Source organism: Engraulis encrasicolus, chromosome 8 (assembly GCF_034702125.1).
Source record: "Engraulis encrasicolus isolate BLACKSEA-1 chromosome 8, IST_EnEncr_1.0, whole genome shotgun sequence".
NCBI classification, from domain to species: Eukaryota; Metazoa; Chordata; class Actinopteri; order Clupeiformes; family Engraulidae; genus Engraulis; species Engraulis encrasicolus.
In genome coordinates this window covers 24,820,293-24,826,292 of record NC_085864.1, presented here as the reverse complement: position 1 = coordinate 24,826,292, position 6,000 = coordinate 24,820,293, and the positions used below count along the sequence as shown (strand labels likewise).

Below are 6,000 nucleotides of genomic sequence, written 5' to 3'. Positions count from 1 at the left end.
ATCACTTGATTTGTGAGAGGTGGACAGTATGCATTATGTGGGTCACACATCGATTCGACAGAACACAAGACTAAAAGAACAATATGTACAGTAAGTACCAGGTACAAACCAGGATCTGAAAACCAAATAATCTGTTATGATACCAATATTAGTGTAAGAGCCAGACCCAATGATGGAACTAGTAAACCAGGAGCCAAATGCTTATTATGCTGTAGTGCAGTTAAGGCTCTAAATTTTATCTAAAAGCTTCTTTCATCGCCAGCCAAAATGGCTGGTAGATGTTAATCTTAATGGCCAAACACATACTCACTTATGGGTCAAGTGGCTAGTAAGTTGGTCTTTTCTACCAGCCAAACTGAAATTTCACCAGCATTTGGCCGGTTGGCTGGTGTAAATTTAGAGCCCTGGTGTAGTGTATAAGCATATGGCCAACTCAGCATGAACCATCCGGTTTAAAGGGAGTCCCCTAATTCCCTATTCCCATTCATCTTGGGCTACTTTGACATAGACTGTTGAGGTTTCTGATATTCATCTTTGTTTTCATATTTTTTCTGTAAGTAAAAGATGGTAATCTTTATGTTAATCAATCCCTAATCGTCATGGTGGAGCAATGGTGTCCATGAGTGCCCTTCTGCCAACTTTGATGTGAGTAGGAGTCACATTTGGGCACAACAAGAGAACATGCTTGCACCTAATCCCGTAGTGGTTCTGTAGCTTGAATACTGTTTATCTGTTGTAAATTGGATAAAAGCTCCTGTCGAATGTAATTCAGTGAATCAATGAAATGTGGATGAAGCATAAATCTGAAAGGTGACCACTAATTTAATGTTGGTTTGCGGTGCCAAAACAGCCCCAGACCTCTTTGTGGGTCCTTTTTTTCAGATGCAATAGAGAGAAAGGTAACATGAGCACCCCATTTAGGATGGTGTAATTGAATGGCTGGCTTTGCCTGTGCATGATTACAGTCCATGATTATAGACCGTGTCTCAATCAATTCCCTTCACATTTTGGCTCTCTGCCTTTGTATTCACAAACCCCTCTGATGCAGACGGCTGCCTCGAGCATGACAGAGAGAGAGAGAGAGAGAGAGAGAGAGAGAGAGAGAGAGAGAGAGAGAGAATGAAAGAATGAAAGAAAGAAATAAAGATAGAGAGTGCCTTTAATCATGGCACAAACACTTTCTGCCAGTAGTCCCTTGCATCTATTTTTTCCCATTTACAACATACTGTACATCTGTTTTATCTTGTTGTTAGAAACCTTATGAAAGCTGACAGAGCTCTTTTGCCCCTGGCTCTTTCCTGATCCCAACATTAACCCTGCTGCCAAGTTTTGCTATCTCACTTACCACAACTATGGGATTTGTTATTGGAAGATAAGCATATGTGTGGTTTCGCCGTTACAAAACAAAAGGGTTCTATCAGACACAACTATAGAGACCAAAAAAACAAACTGGTTGATTAATAAAAGTGTGAAATCTTATCCAAGCGTTTGTGTTTATGATACTCTCGCACTGAACAATGTAGACGACGAAAAGGAAGGCAGCTGAGACCATAAAACAACCCCCTGAGAAAGTCGAGCTTGTTATGCTGTGAAAACCTAAAAGTCAAGTCTGGATATGCTCCACCATCAGAATCTCACCCCCACAGTAACAATCGCCGCAAGGACAGGATGCAGGTGAGCAAACAACCGACAACGTTATAACGCCTGCTTGCCCTCCATTTTCTAATCCTCATGCAACACCCCCCTCCCCCCACCACCCTTCTCTATCTCTCTCTGTATCAGGAAGTCTCAATAGCTCCTGATTCTGTCTAAATTCCACTTGCGTTAATGTGTTTCAGAGAGGGGGAGAGGACTATGGAGCTCTCACATTTTAAGCAGAAAATAGAGACGAGGGGCCTAAATTGAAAGCGCAAGCTTTTATTTTAATGTAAAGGCTTCATTCAAGTGGCCACTGAAAGCAGGCCGCCTCTCTCTCTCCCTCCTTCACCCAAATGGGAATACAACAGTTTTTCTCCCCTGTTCCCCTGCCCCTCTTTTATACCCTCTTGCTTTCAGGTCCAGCATCGTATCTTCACGTCTTGGGTAGTAACATGATACACAAACCTGCAGCCCACATGTTGTATCCTCAAATGACCCTCTCTGCGTTTCCAGACAGGAAAGCCTTTCTTTCTTTCTTTCTTTCTTTCTTTTTTTGCCTCTATCTCCTCTCCATGCATATGGATGGAGAAGTCTTTCAAACCGCATCGCATCGAGCCCCTTGGCAAGCTGCTACTGAGAGCATTCCACATTAATATTACTATTTGATCTGGCAAGGGTGTTCATCCTCTTTGCCGTCCCCCATGGGGGTCTTAAGGGGAGGGAGACGGGAAAGAAATTAAGAGGAAATAAAAGAAATATTGCTTGTCTTACGACATCATTTTTTTATAATGTCTGTTCTGTTTTCCCTGGTCGGATACTGGAAGGGATGTTTTGATGTCCACTGTGTGTAAATAAACAATTAAAAGTGTAACTACAAAAACATGATGTGATTGGTACTTTCTAAGTATGCAGTGAATCTGTCTGTGGTAAGACTGGCTATACTCCTAAAAGGGACAGTCCACCATTTTTTTTAGATATGCTCATTTTATTCCTCATCTCAAGTTATTAAATAATTGAGTTTTACTTTTCTCCTGTTTTTTTTCAGATGTTCTTTGAATCCGATGATATTACTTCTTAGCTTACCGGTACACCATTGAACCAGAACACACATCATTGAACCAAAAACTGAATTGTACCAACAAGTCCTGTTCAGTTCAATGTTCAGTTCAGAACAGAGTAATATTACCAGAATAAGAGAATGGTTTGAGGAACAGAAGAAAGGTAAAACTCGATATGTATTTCACATATTTAAAAAAATGGTGGACTGTTCCTTTAAGAAAGAGTTACTTTATACAATGGTACTTCACTATCTGGGCCACTGGGGTTATTATGAGGTCTCGGTGTAACACTGTGTCACATGAACGTTTCATTATGTCAATGTATCTTTCGTATGTCTATCAACTGGTACAATACATGGAACAGAACATCCAATTGAAATGTTGTATTTAGTCCTTCTCTTCAAACAAACAAACAAGATATGTGGTTGAATCAGCAAAGAGTTTCAGTTTCAGAGGTAAACCAGAGGAGATGCATTTAATATCTCCCCTCACAAACACACACAGAGACCAAAACACACACACACACGCACATGCTCACACACACTTTCAGATCAACCACAACATTCCTGCAATTGAAGATAGTCCCTCTTATCCAAAGGTTGGAAACTTGTTAGCAAAACAGAATATGGTGCCAAAAATATCAGAACTTCTATCCTCTCTCACGTCACCCCTTTTTTACTGCAATTAAAACCCACAGGCAAACCAGTGTGGAGCGTGCCAGTCCCAGGGAGGATATGGCAACAAGGGTTTTTATTCTTTGGTCAAAGTTGTTCTTTAAAAACCTGCTTTACAGACTACAAAATGTTATGCCAGTTGTAAGAGTCAACATAATATTTGTACGCCATTTATTGGCCATCATCGCAAGTACTACATAACTAACAACAGGATCTGTCTGACACACAGTATGTTGGGACATGACTATGTCAGTCCTAACAGTGAGAACTGCAAAAAATGAGTTGCACTCTTAACACAAGTCCTCTTAGTTTTGGTGCGGTGGTCAAGAAGACATAGACTGTTTGCAGTGGGGACTTACACACAGAATGACGAACTCCAACAGAGTTCTTTTCAGGCCATGTTTTTTACTTTGTTAACAGTGAGTCCAAATGGGCTAATAGTCATTCTGAAACTTGTAAATTGATGAGAGAAATAAAACTCCTCACTTCCCATTTATTAAGATAATGTTCACTTCATCATATTTCTAATTTGCTGCTCTGTAAACAGCTATCACTGAGGTGAATTAAGTGGGCTTGAAATCTATGAGAAATGAGCGCTACAGTTCAGCACGCAGGTAAACAAGTACTGTGTGATAGATAGCAAGGGTCTTTTCACTGAGAGAGAGAAAGCCAGGAACCAAGTGAATTGACTTTTTGTTCTTTCGATTGGAATGCACTCTTGAAATGCAAGAGCCAAAAGGTGAAGAGCGGGCGAAGAAAACTCACATGCCAAAAGCCTGAAAGAACAAAAGAGTTCGCTTTCTTGAACAACAGCTGAAATCGCAAATTAGAAGAGAGAGAGAGGATGGTGTTGGAAGTGCCTTGCCCTTTGCACTCCGCTGGGCTTTTATAATGTCTCCTCTCATGTCCACAAGCGATAGCCCTGGCGCCAGTGTCCACCCAGTGAGGATAGAAAGCTCAACGCCTTGCAGCATATTTCCACCACCACCACCATGACCTCCTCCTCCTCCACCAACAACAGCCCCTCCTCAGCACCGAACCCCACACTGGTATGAGCTCATCGTAGCTCAGACTTGGTATGTGCTGCCTGCTTCCCTGGGGTGCATTTCTGGAAAGCGTAGTTGTTAGCAGTTAGCAACTTTGGTAGTTGCCAATGGGAAATTGTATTGCAACCAACAAAGTAGCTACCATAGTTAGCAACTACGCTTTCGAGAAATGCACCCCTGCCCTCTCTCCCCACACAACACCTCAGAGCCCTCAGGACTGGCAATCTCACACCACGCCAAACCACACCACCACACAGCAAATTCGTCCCTTTTCAAAAGCCACGCCGACCGACCGACCCCCTTCCCTGGGGTGCAACAGGACCCTATACGCGTAAATCAGAGTGTCAGGGCCCGTGGCTAACGAGCGCTAACTCTTTCCTGACCTCCATCTCCCCAGGAGCTCCTTGCTTATGCCTCAACAGCGTCCAGGTGCAGCAAGGGGGTCCGAGGCTTATTAGCACATCTGTACTGATCCCAAGCCCTCCTTCTGCCTTTCCCAGAAATCCATTTTCCTTTTTAGGAAAGAGATTTTACATTCTACATCACACCTCAGGAGGAGGCCATCTTTGCTTACAGTCAGATGCTGACCAAATAGAAAATCCGCCCGTTTAGAATAGTGTGCGGAAACAGGAGCCCTCACTGTGTGCAAAGTGCATCTGTGTAGCGACTCAAAGTTAACAATACATAGTCCGGTCTGTTTTTGACTTAGTAATATTCATTTCCACTCTAAGATAAGCAACAAAAAACTATTTTCAAACAGAGCAGATAGAGCAGAGCTACATGTCTGACCTGGGGCCTATACTAAGAAGCTGGTTAAGGAGTAAACCAGGTTAAGTTCAGAGGTAAATCATCTAATAGAAGAGCCTGGAGCAAAGAGGTTGGATATATAATAAGAGGAATCGAAACACGCCCACTCAATGCAAAAGCGTGTGCTCAAAATTTGGTCTCTTAAGGGGGCGTTGTCCCTCCGTCTTCTTCTGTTTTCGTGGTGTTTACACAAGACGTGCGATACCGCCATCTACAGCGCTAAGGGGACTCCATTTATTCTCTACCTCAAGACTCCGAAGGTCTCCTTATCGAAGGTCTCCTAAAGGGGCATTCACCCGACGTAAAGTGGATACCGGAAAAGAACCCACCTGCTTTATCTCACTCTCATATACGATTCTCTGCCTCGAGTAAAGAAAATTAGGACTCCAGGCTCTTCTATTAGACGATTTACCTCTTAATTTAAGGCTGGTTTACTCCTGAACCAGCTTCTTAGTATGGGCCCCTGCTCTCTGCCTCATGCTTCTTGAGAACATCGTTTTTACACGAATCGTCCATTACCTTTCAGCACCACCGCCAGTCACAGCAAAGCTGGCCAACTTAGTTATTAATCTATATAACACATCTTGTGTGCTGCCTACTCAGATAGAGCAGAGCTACATGTCTGACCTCTCTGCCTCATGCTTCTTGAGAACATTGTTTACACCAGTGGTTCCCAAACTGGGGGTCGGGACACCTAGGGGGGGTCGTGGAGGTAGTGACGGGAAATCCACAGGTAAACAGCTAACAGCTAATAGATGTATTTGTTGTCCAGTGGAT

The 6,000-nt window shown here is 42.9% G+C and overlaps 1 protein-coding gene across 1 annotated transcript in view; it reads right to left on the bottom strand.

Moving 5' to 3' along the window:
* The window catches only part of LOC134454334 (neprilysin-like), a 38,110-nt gene that overhangs the window by 21,793 nt on the left and 10,317 nt on the right, over window positions 1–6,000 (bottom strand). The gene's annotated exons all lie outside the window — the stretch shown is intronic.